We start from the raw sequence: 20078 nt of genomic DNA on the forward strand, positions 1-20078 counted from the left end.
CTCACATATTATATCAGTCTATTAAATAAAGATACCACCCACCCTTAGTGGGATATATTTGAGAAAGTGGAAGGGCAGATCTGGCGCCAAATATGTCATTTGAGCCGGCTGCTCCTATTGCAGCCCTTAGGCTTGAATTTGGATTACTCTCTACTTATGTGATATTGATGGCTGCGTGTTTAAGATGGAGCAATGCATTAATAAATAGCTCAGAGAATTTGTTATGGGCAGCATTATACAGAGACATTTTTGTCAATATGAAAGAAAAGAGTGCTCTTTTTAGGAATTATTTAAAAGCATCAACAATGTTTGGCTTAGATAAGGATGGGGCGGCAGGCCTCTGTAAAAGGGCTATGAAAATCAGAATTAAGATAACAATCTATGGGGTTTCTCGTGAAAGAGACATTAACATGTGCAGAGAATAACAATAATGACTGTATTGTGGGGAGTAGTATTTGCAAAAAAACCCAACCTTATGTTTTATGGAATCTCAAACATTGAGTACGTAGGGTGATTCTGCTGCTTAGATTGAACCTACTTCCACTAAGAATTGTAACAGGAGCTTGGGAAGGTATTGCTAGACATGAAAGACTTTGTCATTTATGTAATTCCTGTATTCAGGACCTAAATCATGTCCTATTTGTTTGTCCCATATTACAAACAGTACGTCGTAGACCTAAGGAATTGTTTTTTAAAGTGTAATATGTCCACAGCAGAAGAGCCCCGGAATTGTCTGCTGGCACCCCCAACTGTACTCATGTGCTTTAAAATGTTTACTTTTTTAAACAATTATTAAATATATATTAGAGCAGTACTGTTTGATTAACTATGTATGCTCTGAGCACTTGCACTTTTTCAACCTTTTATCCCTAAGGTTAAGGAACAAAGGAGGCTGATTTACTATGTACGCATCTGAGCACGCGCACTTTTCTAACCTCTTTTTCTGCTAGTTTAGTAGTCCAGTAGGCGGAAGTACTATGTACGCATTGAGCACTTGCACCCTTAGTAATCTGTTTTTTTGCTGCTAATTATCGTGCTATTATGCTGTTGGTTATATTGTACTGTATAGTGAATAGACACATTACCATTTTTCACGACATGATTATGCTGCTTGTCATCTAGTACTGTATAGCGAATTGTCATATTCCCGCAAGGTTTTAATTTTGAAAGTTTTATGATCGCATTAGAGTACAATCTTCATATAAACCCGCAAGTATCCATCTACGGCAATCCGATTTTTTATGGTTCACTCTTCTTGGCACCCGAAAAATGTATAGAATGGCTTTGACTAATATATTCATTTGTTTTTGAAAATGATATGTTATGATGCATACTAAATGCTGCTTTTAAAATATTTTTTATGGAGTGTAATGTTGATCTTAAGATGTATTTTTTATGTGGAACTCCTAGGAGTTCCAAATCATAATACATATATTGAATTATTGAATTCACACTGCTCACTTCTCAATAGTGGAGAAGTTACGGCATGAAGTCATGCCAGGTGAGCGTTCTAGGGGAGGGGAAAAAATTTAAAGAGTCATTTTCTCACTGGATTTCCTTCTCTTTTTTAAACTCAGGAGCAGCAATATTGTTGTGGTGTCACCAGGGCTTTAAGTGGAAGCTTTTTCAATATTATATACAAGCCATAGATGCTGTTTATTTACACTATGCAACTAATAACTATTGACAAAGCCAATAGTCCTGACTAGTTGTAGGTATAATGTTACTTGTTGCATCATATATCTGAATGCAATGCCAGAAACAGCAAAATACACGAGCACAGATTTTTAATTTACGTGTTTTAAGCCATGCCCTTAAATACATTGGCTACGCCCTTTTGAGAGACCCCCCAGTTTTTTCATTCCACATAAATCCCTGTACAGGACGCTTATAGCTGTGGCGATGTGACTTTTGCTGCCCCTTCTGCACAAATGGTGGCGTTCATTTAGGATCTCAAATACAAAAGTCATTGTGACTTTTGTGGCATCTGTTACAGGAGGATTGGTGTTTCTGCTGGCTCCTAGAGTGCAGGGAAGCTGGTGCTTCTGCCTGATCTCGGAGTGCAGGAAGGGTGGTATTCTGGCTGATCTCAGAGTGCTGGGAGGCTGGTGTTAATGCCTGATCTCGGAGTGCAGGGAGTCTGGGTCTTCTGCCTGATCTCGCGTGCAGGGAGGCTAGTTTATCTGTCTTATCTCGGAGTGCAGGGAGGCTGGTGTTCTGGCTGATCTCAGAGTGCAGGGAGGCTGGTGCTTCTGCCTGATCTCGTAGTGCAGGGAGGCTGGTGTTTCTGCCTGATGTCGGAGTGCAGGGAAGCTGGTTTGCTGGATGATCTTGGAGTGCAGGGCGGCTGGTGCTTCTGCCTGATCTCGGAGTGAAGGGAGACTAGTGCTTCTGCCTGATCTTGGAGTGCAGGGATGCTGGTGCTTCTGCCTGATCTTGGAGTGCAGGGAGGCTGGTGCTTCTGCCTGATCTCCGAGTGCAGGGAGGCTGGTGTTCTGGCTGATCTTGGAGTGCAGGGAGGCTGGTACTTCTGCCTGATCTCGAAATGCAGGGAGGTTGGTGTTCTGGCTGATCTTTGAGTGCAGGGAGGCTGGTGCTTCTGCCTGATCTCGGAGTGCAGGGAGGTTGGTGTTCTGGCTGATCTCGGGGTGGAGGGAGGTTGGTGCGTCTGCCTGATCTTGGGGTGCAGGGAGGCTGGTGCTTCTGCCTGATCTCTTAGTGCAGGGAGGTTGGTATTCCTGACAGATATCAGAGCCCAGAAAGGGGGTTTAGAGGGCAGCCGAGCATCGCGAGGTCCGCCCCCCGGACAGATTGGGAGGGGCTGACCTGGGAGCAGCCATTTTTTAAATACTTTGGGCTACATTGGGATTACCCAAATGTAGCCCAATGTTAGAATGATAGCCCAAAGGTATATAGGATTTTTTCACGCTTTCCCAGCCACCATTTTAGGTTTGGTGACCTGGTGGCTGGAAGCGCTACGCAGTGAGGTTTTTTCCCCGCCCACCCTCCCTAGTTTTCGGGGGTTTTGGGGTAATTTTTTATCCCGCTTTGGGCTTTCTATTAGAGGCAGTTATTGGAACAGGTTCATAGGGGATTGATGTTGTAAGTTTGTCACTTGGAACAGGGGCTGGAGGGCTTGTTGAAAGTTGGCCAAGATTGGCTGTAGTTTTTAGTTAAATGTTGGTCGTTTGTGAGCAGGAGCAGGGAAGGGTAACCAGGTAGGCTAAGTTTAGATTAGAGGTTTGTTAGTTACAGTTGCACAAAGGCAGGTATGGATTTGGGTAATGGGAGGTTAGGATCTGTAAATGCTATATTGTGTAAGATTGTGTAATATTATTGTTATGTAATGCTACTTTGTAATTGGCAGGGTGGGGGATTTGTTGTGTTGATCGTAGGGTTGGGGGGAACAAGAGGTCAGGCAATTTATGTATAGTGAGGTTTTAGTTTTGTAAGGCAGTTGCCAGTGTTAATAAATTGTGATATGCACCTGTTTCAATAAAGCGACCTTTTACACACACAAAAATTGGTCTCGGCTTGGCTTGCCCCCCTCCCTCCCAAGGGTTGATTTCCTGCATCTCGCCATGCAGGAGGTAGTGTTGCCCTTGCTGCTTCAACTGCAGGACCTCAGAGTACATAAAGGTGGAAGATCCTGCCGGACCTTATACGCAGGAGGAAAGGTGACACTCACAGTTTTACTGTCCGAAGGTTCTAGGTCCCGCAGTACCTCCTAGTGCAGGAGGCAATGCCAGGTACCTGGATTCAACAGAAAGGGTGGGTTTCCGGCAGAATCTCAGAATGCACAAAGATTTGTCACCCTTTCTGCTTCTGCAGCATACAAATTGGTACTTATCTGACAGGGAAGAGTTGTGCTTTGGGCTTCGATTAATAAAAAAGCGACTGGTGTGACCTCCTGTCAGATGAGCTTATATTATAATAAACAAGCATCAGCCAAGCCCTCAAGTCTGTTTTTAATTTGTTAAAGCTGTAGGCATGAGTTAGAACAATTGAGCTTGCTATATTTGCTTGGCGTATGTTTTATTAGCTCAAGCAAGAGAGAGATGTTTAGCTCTCTTTGAGCCAGTGCATCTATATTGGCATGCAGGATTCACCTTCAGCGCCATCGCTGGCCTCTTGGCCTTGCTTGCATAAGAAGCTGAACTGAGTCCTTGTGGAACCAAACAGTGGGAGCTCAGGCTGGGCAGAGAGTGAGGACAAGCGTGGGTGCTGTAGTCCCTTTATTCCCTCCTCTGTCTGTTACCATTGCAAAAAGGCTGACAATGCTAATTATTGTTAAGCTGACTTACAGGGCCACTCCCGGAAGGCTTCCTGAAGGTTAGCATTAACTATTCTATCTGATAAGAGTTGTTGCTCCTATATGGCTTAATGGGTAATAACTAAATTGCAATACAGGGGTTAATATTAACTATGCATCTTTATTGATGTGCCGAAGGATCTGTATTCCCTCTAGTCTGTGCTCAACATATTGAAGGTCACTGTGAAGCTTACTGTGCTGGATTTCATGGGAATTATGATTGCACAGTTCCATATACATTTGCAAGAAGGCTTCTACTAATCCGATCCTATATTGTGGGGTTCCAAGTCCAGATGCATCAACAAAGCTTTGCTGTAATATCTCTAAGTTCGGAATTGTGCTTGTGCCCCCAGCCGCCTTCTCCATTATTTCCATTCTGCTGACTGACATCTTTGAGTGTTCTCAGCCATCACAAAATGTGTGGAAACTGAGGGCAGGGGGTCACATTTCAGTTTGGATTGGCCTTCATAATGGAAGTCAATAGTATGAATGTATGTATGTGTGTATGTGTGCATGTATGTATGCATGTATGTATGTATGTACCGGCCTTCCTCAATCATCACCCCTTAGGCCCCCACTTCTAGATCTAGGGTGCATTTCTTTTGAGGAGGCTGCGGGTTTTAGACCCCTTGCCTATTGGTGATGACTTTGGGGAAGACTTTGGACTACCCCAGAGTTAGCACCCTATGCAAAAGCTGTTAAGTTTATTAGAGAAGCTGATAAATCCAACAAAATTACATGGTTACTAAAGATCAAGGCTATGTTACTAGAAATGGGCCTCATTTATTTGTGGGAAGACCCAGAAGGGAATCTTTTCCCATCCAAAAAAGACTTCAAAACCTTATTTAGAGACATGGTTTATCAAAAGTCTCTGTCCTCGGTCATTAGTGTATCCCTTACAGACCTCTCTCTTGATCATAAGAGCGAATAGAAGTTGGAGGCCTTCTGGGACATTATTACGTGTCCTGGGGATAGAAAACTCTTTCATCAATTTAGAATGGGCACACTCCCCCTAAAATCATTTACAAAAAAGTGGGGGGATGACCAAGATACAAAATGTCATACTTGTCTAACTCAGGATGAGACTTTACTGCATGTCCTGTTTGTGTGCCCTGCATATAAGGGCCCTCGACAGAAATGGCTCAAGCCGGTTTTCAAAAAGATCGGAACAATATCTTGCCAAACGGCTCTGGGTATCTTGAAAACAGACACCACCAAAGTCATAGTTATTGCTATGGCTAAATTTTTTAGCTGGACTTGGGCCCTTAGAAGGAATAATCTGCAAAGCATTGTGTAACCTGTTTGCATTTTGTAATGGAGTTCTCTAGTTTTCTTCTAAGCTAATTGATATGATTGAATAATGACGGAAATTGAAATTTATGTATGCATACATATATGTATGCATCCATGTATGTATGCATGTATTTATGCATAAAGTACTTGCATAGGATGTACCTAGCTGAAAACCAACACAGCACTGCAGAGCGTTAAACGAAAAGACAGAGTCAGCTGATGATTGGAATGGTAGCTAGGTTCTGAGAGGGGAAGTCGACTGTTACTGAGTTTTATCTAAAGAGGCGTGTCTTCAGCTGTTCCTTATTTGGAGCACGTTTGGGGAAGTCCTGATGGATATGAAGATATTTTCCTGTTTCTAGGTGCATACATGGGGAATACCTGTTGCCTTGTTTTAATTTATGACACTACTATGTCTCCATTAGTCGACAAATATGTGCACCATATACAAATGCATAAACCCTACATGTCCTTCAAAAGTGTAATGGTGCTAGTATTGTTCTGTCTTACTACTGAAACTGTGCAATTAACAGGTTAACAGAACGCTAAACTTTTGCCTAAAAGCCCTTTTGTTTGTTTCTCCATTTGTCCTTTTTCCCTTATGTCTAATTGTACGTTAAGCTGGGTACAGGCTTGTGCCCCGCCTTGTATATTGTTGGTAAATTGTGTTTTACATTGTTTAAAAAGTAAATATTAGACCTCTTCCCGGCTGGGTATGTCCTTTTCAATATAGAAACGACTTTGTCTATATTTATTGTTTATATTTCCAGGCTTGTAAGGGACCACTGTTGCCTTAATAACGACTATGTCTCCAGGCAGATGATGTCCAGGGTGGGCATGTTCCAGGAGCTACCAGAAATGGTAAGGTTGGCTACCAGATGGACAGGGTAACACTTATGTTGGCTTGATAAATGACACAGCTGGTTTTAGTGAAAGTGTGGTCTGGCCAGCGTAGCCAGTGGAGGTCCATCAGGCGAGGTGATTTCATATTTCTTTAGGAAGTTGAGGCATCTTTCTGCATGTTGGCTGGCTTTAAGGGGAGGACGGTGTGGCGTTGGACAGGTTGTAGACCAGGATGTGCCCTGATCTAGAAGGAGGAGTAGGAGGGCTTGAACATCGGTTCTGAAAGCACTTTCTGGGAGTAGTGTGTTTGCTTTATTTAGTAGAGCACACACAGTCAGAACTGTCACTAGTGCACCGGGATAGCTCTCACCACTTCGACCTCCTTCACCCTGCTTGCTGCACCGCTCTCATGTTCATAATTGTGAACTTGACAGTAGGACAAGTTACCAGATGTCCCAGAACATTGAGGGCAATTCATATGTTACACATATATCGGTGTCAAGAAGACTACGCCTCTTTGGTGCCTGATATAAGGTTTGGTGGGTGGGCTGGAACAAGACAGGGTGGTGGAGGGCATTATTTATGTCATCCTGTCTGTACCCCCACCTGACATCACTAGAGATCTCTCTGCCTTCACAGGAGAAGCTACTGCAGTGGTTCCTGAGAAGACATAAAAGGTTTGGTATACATACGCCATGTTGCTCTTGGCCAAGCACCAAATGTTTTTTTTTTCAGAAATAGGAGTTTGTTTCTGAAAATCAAAGCATTAGAGTTGCACTCTCAAGAAGGATATTCTTTCAAAGCAAAGCGTTTATTCCAGCTGGAAGGACCTTCGCTAACGCATGTCTAGCAATTGAACACAAAGCATGGACAGATAACCTTTCAACCGGTAAGGGACATTTCCAGATAATGCAAACAGAGAAACATAAATCATTCATTAGTAATAGGTGGTATCTCACCCTGCCACAGTTGATAAGACTAACAGGAAAGACACGTTCTTCCTGTTTTGGATTCAGCCTTGAAACACAGCTGAAAGACTGGGACCAGAACACTGGCATCCTCACAGATAATTCTTAAAGCACAGAAACTCAAGCTCTCCAAATTACCATTTTATGATTTTTAATGCTAACCCTGCTGTGTACTTGTGTATTGTGGTGGTGCGGGCAAGTGATCTAAACAAGAGGAAGTCGACCAGTATAGTTAAATGTGGCCTAAATGTTCACACCCTCACCATGAAAGTTTTATCTCAGGTTGTGGGGGGGTGGTCATCAAACCATTTGCTCTAAATAGGGCAGGTAGTCTTATGACTTTACTCAGCCCCTATTCTATTGGAGTATGTTTACAGACAGTGGACCTAGCAAGGGGACGGCTTTGGAAAACCGAGGGTTGCCCGAATCTAAGTTTCAAAGTTTAGTGGTTATTGTGTCTGCTTTCGGTCATATAATAATAAATAAATATATAATAAGAAATAGACAATAAATACATAAAATCACATGATTAAGTCTCTTTTTGATCATAATAGCCTACAGAAATATAGGCAATAAATGCAGCAATGCCCACAAGACCCACAACTGTAGTTTAACGTCCCCTTAACCCTTTCAGTGCTGCGCACGTTCAGCGGACGTCGCGTGCACTACCTCAGTAGTGCTGCGCACGTCCGCTGAACGTCGCGGCCCCGCCCGCGCAATAGAACATTCCGCACCAGAGCGGAACGTTCAGCGCAGCGGAGGGGTTAAAGTACAGACGAGTATAAAGTAAAGGATATTAGCTACAGCATAAGCACCATATTATCCACATCATCCTTCTGCCTAACAGTAGTGTGCCAGTACACCCCAACTTACATAAAACCCCCATCAAACAACAATCATCTACCAATCATTTTGGGCTGCAGTGTACAAACGGTATTGTTCATGAATGCTGCAACTACTAATCAAGATCCTCCCTGAGTACAGGTATATACATATTGTAAGAAGGGCATAAGCACCATGATGTCTATAATTATATACAAGAATGTCACACGACTCCCAAACTCGCTGGCCTGCATATAGAACGCAGCAAGAGGGTAATTACATGCCCAAACCGGCACCTAGGGAATGGCCACATAAGAGCGAAGAAGGTCGGAGAATATACCTAACTAATATACCCAAGATTGCAGCAGGAGCTAGGGAGGACGAAGACTCGCTAAAAAATAAAATCACCCACTGGATCAGGCACAAGTGATAATGTTTGTTGGTCGCGCGCTCAAATATAGAGAGGGTAGAGCGCTTTGAGGGAGGAAACGAGAGCTAAGACACCATTAAGTTGGTCATGGTCAATAGAGAAATAGTACAGGGATTAATCGCAATGGATCTAAGAACATGCATGACAAGTAGTGTAGCCCAGCGCTTTTCACTGCGCGACCACAGAGAGACCCTAACACCACGATTAGGGCAAAAATCTCTCTCTGCCAATTAAGAGTTGCCCAGCCAGTTAACATCAGATCTCGAATTAGTGGATTGACTGAGTGTAAGCGAACAGGCGGATCTGAGGTCAGATAAGCAATTCGATCAGGTAGGGAACCAAAGAGGCAGCATCCTACCAAACGAGACAGATGTAAGTGGGCACTCAATACAAAATATAGCAAAGGATGGAACAATCAAAACAATCCAACCAAATTTAGAAGAACCACCAAAAGCATATAAAGCACTGGCAAAGGGACCAACACCCATAGCCATAGTCTCTTGGAATGTCACAGACCTAAAACAAAAACTTGAGGACCCAGATTGTCCTAGCTATATGCAGAATTTTGCTATTCCATCGCAAAGAGGAAGACCCTCGGGGGGCTTGTAATATGAACCACAATAACCCTGTGAATGCAAACTAATGCACACATTATAGAGTCACCCGATTTATTGGCAGTACACCTAGACACGAACACCCACAACAATGCTAACTTGTACCTTTTTAATGTTTATAATGGACCAATCAAGCAACATCTCACTTCCGAGATCATTGACTTATTAGGCAGTTCCCTGGACCATGTAAATCCCTGTGACACCGTGATCAAATGTGGGGACTTTAATTGTACCTACAAACCACTAAATGGCCTAGAAAGTTTAACAGAGGCTATGGACATGGCTAGAGGATTGCCCCACCTAGAGGCCGGACCACTAACGTTAGGCACTAACGCTGCAATACAGATAATGCAGCTTACCATCAAACGCCATCTAAGGGCATGTAATGAAAGGGTGACCAACAACGGATATGACAACTGCTCCCTAAATGCATTCAACGAGGTAGCTCGCAGTCAAGAATAGATTACATTATGCACAGTATCCTTAGCTGGAGCAGGATTGCGAGCTTTAGAATAGATGCTAGACAGGACAGTGACCATCACCCCCTTTGCCTAGAAATAACAGGCTGCATAGCATGGAATGAACCATCCAATACTTGCTTATCAAAAACACAGCCTCAAATAGGGAATAACCGTAGAGTCATTAAATGGCCTCGGATCACAGACAACACAGAGACAATGACTAATATTTATAAGAGATTGTAGATGTTGTAGGTGCTTATGCAGAAGCAAGCGGAACACTAGCAATAACAATGCATAACCTCCTAGTTGCAAAATTAGAGCCCCTTCTCACTAGAGATATTAGAAAAAAACTGAAGCCTAACTGCAATATGAACACAAAAACCAAACCTGGTACACATTGGACAGCAGAAAAGATAAAAAGTGCCTACTTGAAAGTTTAAAACAGGGAAGCGCCGACTCAATAAGGAGGGCCAGGGATAGTCACAGGAAAACATTGGTCACCGCAAGGAAGAACTGGGAGGAAAATAGCTGGTTGAATCTCCTCCAGGCAGCAAAAACCAACAACATGGCAGTATTTTGGAAAATAATTGCGTTTAGGGGCAAGGATCAAGTAGCACAAACAGGGCATTATTTGGATTCGGCAGCCTGGATCGAACACTTTACCCACTTATACTCGGGTTTTCGGTCTTCTACCACTGAATACTGTGGACCTGCTAATGATGAGGAAGACAGAGATACAATCATTTTCACCTTAAAAGAAACAGAGCATGCAATAAATATCATCAAGCAGGGAAAAGCCCTGGGATTAGATAGACTTCCTGGAGACCTGTTCAAACATGACAAAAAGGCTTGGGTCCTGTATGTTAACCTAATCGGTAACACCATAGCAGCAGGTGCTCCAGTACCAGCAACATGGAAAGGAGCTGAAATTGTCCGTATCCATAAAAAGATAGTAAACAGAAACCCGAGAACTATAGGCCAATTAGCTCAATTGGACAGAGACTAACAGCATACTGTCCCCGTACCAGGATGGATTTAGAGCTCTCACAAGTACAGTAGATCAAGTCTTCAGATTTTTTTGCATCATTTGGAGATAGGTCAAGGTTAAAGGGGGCCACATCTACATAGCATTTGTAGACCTAAGGGCGGCCTTCGACCTTGTACCTAGAGACCTACTGTGGGACTCACTGGAAAAACAGAGAGTGCCTGCAAGCCTGTTAGCTCAGATAGTAAAGCTACACCATGACAATTATGCAAGAGTTCGCTGGGCATGAATGGGGAGTTCATGGAACCAATCCCAATAGATAGAGGAGTGAGACAGGGATGCGTACTTGCCCCCACCCTGTTCTCGCTCTACATCAACGATGTGGTTGATCATTTACAAAAAACTGAAAATGACCTTCCTAAGTTGAGTCAGGGCTCGGTACCAGCACTGCTATTTGCAGACAACACTGTCCTGATTTCGCAGACACCCAAGGGCTTACAAAACTTAGTGGATAATTTTAATGAATATTGTAATGCAAAAGTCCTAGAAATAAATATTGGGAAAACTAAGTACATGGCCATAAATCTCCATAAGGGTTTTAGAAATAATTTTTAGGTGAACAATCAAAAATAGAACATTTCCCAAACTTCACCTATTTGGGTATATTACTTGATTCAAAGCTAACGTGGAAGCCGCAGGTAACCCACTCAGCACTAGTGCTTGCCCGGGAACAGAGGCTATCCTCAAAAAGTATAGTTTATGCCCAAGCAAACCCCTGACACCAGCCCTGGAGTTATATAAATGTAAGACACAGGCAGCAGCTTTGTATGAATCAGAACTCTGGGGTATCAGTGACTTTAAGCAATTAACAAATGGGGAAAACATGTTTGCGAGGAAACTAATGGGGCTACCCCTAGCAACACCACTCATCCCAATGTTTCACGACCTAAACATAAAGCACATAGGACAAATTTCAAAACTGCGACCGCTGCTTTACTGGATACAACTATGGATAATACCAGAATTAGCGGTATATACAGAAGGTGTAAAAGAACTCCTAGACATTGACAGATATGGAACTTTTCCCTGGTTTAAATTTGTCAAGAAATGGCTCGTAGAACTAGGCCTTAGCTCATACTGGATTGAGCCACACAATTTAAAATCAAGCTGCAAAAATGTATTGAAAATAACTTTATGGATACATATCTTGAACCCACTCCATTGCGACCCAAATTTAGGAAGGTTAACAACTTAATTCCTTAATGTAAAACCTAACCCGTTCTTCGAAGAATTTCTTGACAATATACAACCTCATTTGGCAAGAATCCTGTACTTAAAACTAAGGTATGACACCCTGTTGATTAAGAGTTATACTGTAAACTGGGGAATACTGGGAGATCGTACTTGCACTTCATGCACTTTAGGGTTTATTGAAAACACTCCTATTCTTTTGTCCAGCAAATGCTCGGGCAAGGAGGAAATGGATTCGCCCGTTGTGTATTACACTGGGATTTAGGAAGCACCACAACGCTTTAAGGGTGCTGACAGTTAGTACTGCACCGTATGTAATATTTGCCATATCTAGATATGTGTTTGCAATAGGGATTACAAGAGGCAAAATGGGGCTAAAACTGGGATGCTACAATGAATATAACGCTCCTCTGACTGAAATCCGCACCTTGAAATGTATTCATCTTACTTGCAAGTTTTAATTGTATTATACACAGTCTTAGCTGATTTTATATACACATACAACAGGGGGGTGTATTGGAATACTTAGTGTCCAGCTAATATATGTTTCTACCTTAAGTAATGCACTGAGACCGATGATTATTTTATTGCGAACACCATATATCATGCTTGATGAATTTTTAGACTATATTCAGTGGTTGTTCAATACATGTTTACAATATAGTCGAATGTTGACAACTGATTGAATATTTAGTTTAATTGTCAAAGTGGTCATGGCCTCCGGCCGAAATAAAGTATTTATGAAGAGTATACATTCCTATTGGAGCTTGGTCAGATTCATTGGGTGGTAACCTGCCGATAAATACGAGGCGATTGAGTTAAAAATACATTCATAATCTGTTCTAAAGCAAAATGTTAATACTGCTCCGACACAGTTAATCTCGTCCTTTCTAGAAAGGGGCCCAGGCCACCCTTTACGTGCTAAAACATGTCAAGTTGCAAAACAGCAAAAAGTGCAAAAAGATTTTCCTTCCCCCCAAAATTATAATCACAATATTTTTCGCTTGTGGGAAGTCTTGAACATTTAATTAGGTATTCTCTAGTGATCAAGGTACCCAACCTATAAAGCGTAGATTTTTGTTCATGGTAAATCAAATACATATATGACATGTTCAATGAACTGTAAGTATTGCTCAGATAGTGTCCGAATAGACTCCCAGGTCAAATCAGGAAAAGCTCCCTCTCCTGCCTTGTCCCAAAAAATCTTTGACATTTTTTTTCTTGTTTCGCCTTACTCTACTTGGGTCGGTCCAAAGTGACACCAACTGCAATTTATCTAATATGCATTCTGTGTGGGACAACCAAGTATTTTCTACCGTGGGCACCAGCATAATTGATCAAAAGTGCTAACAGAGGGTTGCCAGGGCCCAGTCTTAAGATCTGAGGAAATTATTCTCAGCCACTTGCAATTTGTTTATATTAATTTCCCCCAAAGCTCGGGCCTGTAAAGAGCTGCTGCTACAACTTGCTGCCTATACAGAGGCAGAATGGTGCTGATACTTATGGCACCCGCCTTATGCATACATTTTAAAACTGCCTCGGGGGTCTGACTTAGGATTGTAGTTTCCATGTGTTCCATTTCAGGTCCTCAGTAAACCGTACTCCAGTGCTTAATTTGTAAAAAACATAGTGCCGGGGATCTCGATAGCAAGACACTAGAGCTTGCACCATCCATTGCCCCTGGCAGCACTACCAATGACAGCACCAACACACTACTAATCATCACACTCTTAAACGTGTGACCATTTATACTATTACAGCCCCCATAGCTATAAGAATGGCTTTGGAGGCACATACTAATAATAGGAAATTGAAATGCAAATAATAAACCGAAGTTGTTGTGCCGTACCAAAATTGGCAGACACCACTACCATGCGGCAGACCGTCATTAGCCCCAGTGCTGGCAATTAAGTGCTAGTGCTCAGCACTGGAAAGCACCGGCACAAATTAAGCACTGCTGTACCCCCATATAATCTAACTGCTTAACAGACTCTTATCGGCTCACCATGTATCCTCATCTTCCGATTGTAACTGGGGGACAGTCTCAATACCATGCTCTTTGTCTTGCTGCAGTTAAAAGTCTAAGACTTCTTTTCCAAACCTCAGTAGTAAATTGTGAATTGCATTTTCAGTCTGAGCCAATAAAACTGCATCATCCTCAAACATCAGTATTGGAACTTTTTTCCCTGCTTTATTGGGGACGTTGATGTGATCTTTAAGCAGGTTTTCTACTACATCGTTTAGGTATGAGCTAAAGAGTAGAGGGGCTAACAACACACACCCCTGGCTGTTATCCTTGTGGAGAGCCATTATTGCAGGTACTAATGTGGTGTCAGCCCCTAGCTCTATTCAAGATCTCCATAGTTTCTCTTGGTCTACCAGATAGAAAGCTGCTTTACCATCAACGAATGCTAACTAGAATGGAGATTTCATTTTGATTGTGCACTCAAACAAGATCATATACAGGCATATTGCCTGGTCAATAGTCCTAAACCTGGCCTGGGCCTCTGTTAGTATTTTCCAAATGTCTACCAAGGCTTGCAATCTTTTTAAAAGGACTTTCCCAAATATTTTCCCTGCCCCATCTCAGAGAGAAATTGGGAGGTAATTGGAGGGACTACCACAATCAGCTTTCATGAATATGGGCATAAAGAGCTGAGCGCCATTATGCTGGAACCTGGTAATTGCTAATGTCATGTTAAATCATTTGGCAAGAATTGTTGCCCATGTTTGGGGTCCTCTTGGTAGATACAGACTGGCATAGATCTAGGCCTTGTGCATTTATATGTTTTCATACTTGTGATAGCCAGCTCCTCATCGGGCACTAGAATATTCCATGATCGACTACCCTTATTCATGCCCTCAATAGATGCTATGGGAGCGGGACTACCAGGGTTATTAGCCTTATACAAGGAGCTGAATTGCTTGATCCACACATCTGAGCCAATGTGATAGTCTATCAGTTTTGATCCCCCTTCTCTCCACTAGAACCTACCTCCCAGAATCTTTTTGTGTATTTTTATAGAAGGGCACTCTCTTAGCTCTTGCCAACAGAGCATTCAGGAATGCCATTTTCTTGGTATTTAATTTTTTTTGTACATTCTCGGCTTAATAATCGAAAGCATGCTTTGCTTTGTATGCTGCGATGTCATAAAGACAAGGCTTGTGAAACGGTTCTTTTCATAGAGAAAAATTCAGCATCACACCAGCTATACCTCTTTATATTTTGATTACCTCTATTGTGGTGAGCTGTCTTTGCCTCAACTGGCTTGGACCACAGCAGTTCCAAATCTTTCATCATAAAACCAAATGTTGTCAATATGGTATCACTGCTCTCAATAGAAGTATTCTGTATATTGGTCCGTTTTTACTATTGGGCCCTCCAGGAGTCGTAAATCAGTCTGATATTTCCCTGCATCCCAGCTTATACTCTCCCTTTTGTTAGTAGGATAAATCTCGAGGCCATAGTTACACATCACAGTCAGAATACTTTGCACAGCTAAATATAACACATCGAACCGCAGGGTCATGATCGTTTTCTGGTCTTTTAACAACCGCCGTATCTAGGGCACTCGTCCAGCTTTCAATGTTAATTAATTATAAAATCTAGCAGTGATGACCTGTTGCCATTATTGTAGGCTGCTTTATCAGGAGATTCTGAGGGATTGCGACCATTAGTAAAATGTAGCTGATGGATTAGTAGGTATATTAAACAAGCATCACCCATCCTGTTTGATTTGAGGGAACTAGTATCTAGCTCAGGAATGCCAAAGGCAGTGGTCTTCGACCAGCACCTCTTCGGTAATTATTATATCAGAAGGCTGTGTGTTAAAGTCCCCTCAAATAAATAAAATATGTTTTCCCTTTCTGCCCGTCTCAAGCACTTTGTGGACATCATCTCTCTCTCTCTCTCTCTAACAGATTCCATGTAGCTGACAAATGTCTCCCAAACTGTTAATACCTCCGGGAACAATTCAGGTGGAATATAAACATTAAGGATATCCATTACATCGTTCAGAAGATCTGCTGAAAAAACCCTTGCATGCAATACATTTGATGAAAGTAGCACATCTTAAAGCTTTATCCTACAATTTAATTTGCAGGACACCCAAATGGAGAAACCCCGTGATGCGCGTCCCCTCCTATAACGTTTTGCCACCGCACTGATGTCCCAAAAACCATTACATTACTACCAGATAGAACTGAGGTTTCTTGGCAGCAACAAATGGCATGCTGGTTCATGACCTTTAACCAGTCTTCATCCTCTAGCTTGTTGGCCATACAGCTTACTTCACATTCTCTCGACAGCCTGTGTGGGTGTCCGGCAATGGCTGTCAGTGGTTGGCTCTCTACTGTTCAATTCAAATCACTACTTGTCATACATCTGGCACCACCAACACTAGTGCGGCCACTACCCATGTCCAGTGTTAACCGTCTGATAGGGCTATCTTTCCTTCAGATTTCGGTTGTTTCATTACTCTTGTGTGACTCTTTGTGGTAATACTAAGGTTTTCCTTTGTAACATTTGTGGAGCCCTGCTGGTAACTCCTTCTGGGGTCTGTTGTATATTTTCACCTGTTTTAACATGGCTTCTATCCACTGTGAAGCTCTTCCTCTATTTTACCTCCTCCCTTTCCCTTCTAGAATACATGTGAGTATTCTAATACCTTGTGTCTTGGTTCGGTGAATGTCAGTTTCCGGTCTGGTCAGCTGGTGAAGTGTTAGCTCAGCTGTTTCTATGAAGAAACCACTGTGCCTTACTTCAAGAAGTCTCCTATTTGGGTCATTATATATACAATTTTGGCGACTATTTGAAGCAGTGCTGACCAGACCACAGGAGACCAGCTGTCTACTTCGATGAAGATCCTGCTTACAGCTCATTCAAATCTCCGCACAGCTGAAAAACGAACACTTCAAGAGTATCTACTGCCTTCAGTCATCGGTGCTGCCTTGCCCAATTTCCTCAATCCAGAGAGAAACTCACCCGCAAGATCCTGTGATGTCACTGCATTACTGTGAGTCAGTCACTCCTTTGCTGAAGCTGCATGCGCACACGTCATCACGCCGCGCGCAGCAGCCATCACTTGAATAGAATCATAGAGTCAGCGTTGGAGTGCCTGGTTGTTGCGTCATCACATAACGTGAATCGGCCATCTTTGGGTCTCTAAAACTAGCCCACCAGTTGTTCTCATCGTGCGTCTATATGCAACGCACAGCTGCCATCTTAGGTGCCTCAATTTCAAGGTATTTCCTTCATTATGCCCACTAGTTTTCAACGCGCGTCAGCGGTCATCATGGGCACATTTAATCCAATCTTCAAACTTTGTGCATCGCACTGCTGCATTCACTCCGGCTTTCGTTCTCAAGTGGCAGGCCCACCCTCAATACTCCAGTGATGCGCACACCTTGAGCGCGCACTGCACATCTTCAAGACACACACACACACCTCATGTGTGTCCACAGTTAGGTCGGTGGGCCACTACTATCATTTTAACCATTTTGGAGACCTGCTGCAGCTTGCTAGAACGGTGCTTGTTATTCGATGATGTGCACACCTATAATTGAAAACAATTTAAATAATTTCTTTTGGGCATTAGTCATTCATTGTGTGTAGGATTGGTTTCTCTTAGCATTATTTTAAGACATGTCTACACAACAGATTGCTGTTACTTTACCACCACAGTTTTTAAATGAACATGGCACCCCTTCCATACCTTGGGAGGATTGGATTGTTATTTTTGAAAATTACCTGGACGCTTTGGAAGGGCAAGGTTTTTCTGAAAAATGAAAAAAGCTTTGCTTCTTAGTGCATTGGTGAAGGAAGGGCAATGGGTCTTTAGGTTTTTGCCTCAGGCCTTGCAAGCAAATGGCCAGCCATTGCCGGATGAAGATAAAGAGACCATATGTAGATTGGAGGCAAGATGTGCCAAGGAGGAAAATTTAGTGTAGAACCGTTATAAATGTTATACTCACCAACAACGAAGTGAAGATACTATTGAAGAATTTGTTGCCAAATTGAGAGAACTCTCTGTCAAATGTAAATTTGGAGCTATGTCTGACGAACTAATACGTGACCAGTTAATCGTCCCATGTAATAATCACAAAATTCAGAAGAGACTGTGAGCGCCCAAAAATCCAACGTTAAAAGTTGCTATTGACTTAGCAAAAGTAATTGAACAATCAGAAAGATGTATGAAAGAGCTACAGAAGAGTAGTGTACACCAAGAGGTGTCTGAGGTTTCTGAAACGTGTGTGGGTAAAGAGAATGATATGCTGATGATGAATCTGTAACTGTGGTCAAGAACAAGAATAAACCCTTCAACAAGAAAGACACATTTGTAAGGGCACCAAACAGATTTTGGTCGAGGTGTGGCAGCAATGCACACACGTCTGAGTCAAAATTCTGTATTGCGTCTAATAAAGAATGTTTGAAGTGAGGTCGACTTGGCCATCTCTCAAGAATGTACAAAACCAGAAACCGGACCAAAATAGCTGTTGTTCAAGAATCCTCTACCGAGTGCAAAAGAGAAAAAGACAGGTTGTTGGTAGTCAATGATGATGACAGTGTTACCACAGAAAATCATAAAAGGGAGAATAGGCCGAGAGCTTTATTTCTTGTTGATGGGCAAGAAGTGTCGCTCATGGTGGAACCAGGCTCCAGGTACACCATTATTCCCAAGTCTATGTTAGATAAAGAATAGGGTGGTAAAATTTTACTGCACAGTGACATATCACCTTCAGGGTATCATGGGGACACCATAGACATTTTAGGTTATTTTGAGGCAGACATCACCTTTGCTAACCGATCTACCAAAGGTAAGATCTATGTTGCAGTTGATGGACCCCCTATCTTAAGTTGGATCATCAATATGATCTACATATCATCGTCAACCCCAGGGTGCCTTCGCAAGTCACGGTTATGGATGATCTTACCTTGGAGGACATTCTGCAAGAGGCTAGTACTGTGTTCAGCAATGAGCTAGGTGAATTGAAAGGGTATGCTCATAAAATTCAATTGAAGAAAAATGCTTTACCTGTCCAGCACAAAGTTAGAAGAGTCCCCTTAGTAGTCAGAGATGAGGTTAAATCTTTAATAGACGAGATGCTTCAAGGTGGAGTGATCAAACCGGTTGAGGCATCCACCTGGGTCTCTCCAGTCGTTATTACCAAAAAGGCTGATGGCAAAATCAGGTTTTGTGTGGACTTGAGGTCACTAAACAAATATGTGGTTGCTGACACCTTTCCCCTATCTAACATCGGTGAATTAGTGTCTACATTGAAGAGGAAAAAGTTTTTTTCGAAATTAGACCTCAAGAGTGCATATCACCAGATAAGATTGCATGACAGCTCAAAACATCTTACAGCTTTCATAACGACTGAGGGAACATTCCAATTCATACGTCTACCTTTTGGTCTCATTTCAGTGGCCAACGTGTTTCAGAGGATGCTTACTGAAATGTTTAAAGACATTGAGAAAGCAATGTTCTTTCAGAATGACATCCCTGTTTTTGGGGACTCCGTCACTGATCACAACCAAATACTCAAATCTATACTGAAGAGAATAGCTGAAGCGGGTCTTACTCTTTGCAGGGAAAAATGTTCCTTTCTGGTTCAGCAGATTGAGTATCTTGGGTTATAAAATTCGGCTCTAGGAGTAAAACTCAAAAAGAATCTCTTAGAGGATATTCACTTAGCTCCTTGTCCTTCTGATAAGCACCAGTTGAGGTCCTTCATGGGGCTAATAGAATATTATTCTAAACTTGTCAAGAATTTTTCTGACAAGACGTTGTCCTTAAGGCTGTTACTCAAGAAAGGTGTGAAATTTGTATGGGGGTGAAGAACAAGCTACCTGCTTTAACATGATAAAGAATGAAATATGTGAAGCTGGTGTTTTGACCCCGTTTGACATAAAGCACACCTCTGTGTTCATGGTCGATGCAAGTGCCACAGGCCTCAGTGTTGTATTTTTACAGAAATATCCTGATGGTGAAATAACCATTGATTTTGCCTTTCGTATCCTCACCTCATCAGAGCAGAACAACTCTGTTATTGAAAAGGAGGCACTCGCAGCTGCATGGGGTGTTCAGTACTTCCGTACT

General features: G+C 42.4%; 1 protein-coding gene across 5 annotated transcripts in view; it reads left to right on the forward strand.

Moving 5' to 3' along the window:
- Positions 1–20078, forward strand: part of AOC1 (amine oxidase copper containing 1) — a 258333-nt gene that overhangs the window by 46574 nt on the left and 191681 nt on the right. The window contains exon 1 of one of the 5 annotated variants that reach the window (XM_078662765.1): positions 6376–6492. The exons of the other annotated variants lie outside the window; for them this stretch is intronic. The gene's annotated coding sequence lies outside the window, so the exon portion shown is untranslated. Of the gene's footprint in view, positions 1–6375; positions 6493–20078 lie in introns of those variants that run through there. 5 annotated transcript variants of the gene reach the window in all.

The sequence above is a fragment of the Lissotriton helveticus genome, chromosome 10, assembly GCF_964261635.1.
Source record: "Lissotriton helveticus chromosome 10, aLisHel1.1, whole genome shotgun sequence".
Taxonomy (NCBI): domain Eukaryota; kingdom Metazoa; phylum Chordata; class Amphibia; order Caudata; family Salamandridae; genus Lissotriton; species Lissotriton helveticus.